Source organism: Panulirus ornatus, chromosome 30 (genome assembly GCF_036320965.1).
Source record: "Panulirus ornatus isolate Po-2019 chromosome 30, ASM3632096v1, whole genome shotgun sequence".
In the NCBI taxonomy this organism is placed as follows: domain Eukaryota; kingdom Metazoa; phylum Arthropoda; class Malacostraca; order Decapoda; family Palinuridae; genus Panulirus; species Panulirus ornatus.
The window spans coordinates 1,258,377-1,259,710 of NC_092253.1; the positions used below are offsets into that span (position 1 = coordinate 1,258,377).

Consider the following 1,334-nt stretch of genomic DNA (forward strand, 5'->3'; position numbering starts at 1 on the left):
CATTTTGGCTTAAAACATAACCTGCTTTACTTACAACTAGAACAATAATTATCTAAACAGTGACTTGCAACGAACAAATTTGGGTCTGCTAGATATGACATTTTAGAGGATTTAGAAAAGATTAAGAAATATCTTTTTATGCGGAGGATTTCTCTAGATTAATCCATCTTCTGTCAGCTTTTTAGGAATTCTCATTACCGTCATGAACGCTTCTAAACAATACAAAGGTTCTTGAAAACCACCGCCAGGCAGTGATGGCCGAGTGGTTAAGGCGTCTGACTAGAAATCAGATGGGATCTTCCCGCGTAGGTTCGAATCCTACTCACTGCGAAGCTGATTATTTTTAGTTTAAGAGATGGAACACCATGGCAAGGGGTTTCCTTCCCATTGTACATACACACGCGCACACTACATGTCCCCAGAACCAAGAGTCAAGGGAGAACGTTCCCCTGCTAGTAACGCGAACCCAACACCGTTAAAACTCAGCATTATGGATTTTCCCTCCAGGCTCCCTGAGGACTCTAACGCGCTTGAAGCCACTCATTTGGGCTACTGACTCACGGAGCCAAGTGCAGGAGCTCGTTAGAAATAAAAGTTCTGGAGTTGCTTCATTCTGACCCTGGTGGTGTCCTGCCTACTGATGTGCCAGCCACCGGGGTCCTAGTAACAGGTCCTGAAGGATAAGGTTATCCCAGCGACTCACTGTGGTCAGGAGATGTCCTGTGTCCTCCGTGACCTTCCCTGCTCCTGTGGCTCCTCTGTTTCTAAGATCCGGATCTCAGTCACCGGCTACGATCACAAGTCCAGATTAATAGAAATGTCTCTTGTGACACAGAAAAGCGACAATAACGAAGAGCAAGGAAGGAGAATGATTGACAGAGGCAGAAGTTAAAGGAAGAAGCAGAGAGCAAGGCACAAGACGATCTGTCCAAGATACAGAAGCCGTCTTCCCTGCCTGGTAAACCCGGCCATATATCAGTGTTGGCGAGACGTCTTGCTCAGTGACTGATCAGCGCAGCTTGCACACTGGTCTGGCCAGAGCTGTGCCCGCCACATCCTTCCCTCACCCATCCTTCCATCCTCCCACCATGAACCGTACGACACTTTTCTGTACCTCCCCTATCACTCCAGGTACCGCATGGTACAATACGGTACCTCCTCCATCACTCCAGGTACCGCATGGTACAATACGGTACCTCTTCTGTCACCCCATCTCCACGATGACCTTACCTCAAGTAGAGAAATACGAGTGCATGATTATGTTAAAAGATTTACCGGATGATGTGATGTATTACTAAAAGTATGAAACAACAATCTTTGGACTTTACGGTGGA

The 1,334-nt window shown here is 46.8% G+C and overlaps 1 non-coding gene across 1 annotated transcript; it reads left to right on the forward strand.

Moving 5' to 3' along the window:
- Positions 1–248: 248 nt before the first annotated feature.
- Positions 249–330, forward strand: TRNAS-AGA (transfer RNA serine (anticodon AGA)). Its single transcript has one exon. It is a non-coding gene; the product is annotated as a tRNA-Ser (tRNA).
- The last annotated feature ends 1,004 nt before the right edge of the window (positions 331–1,334 follow it).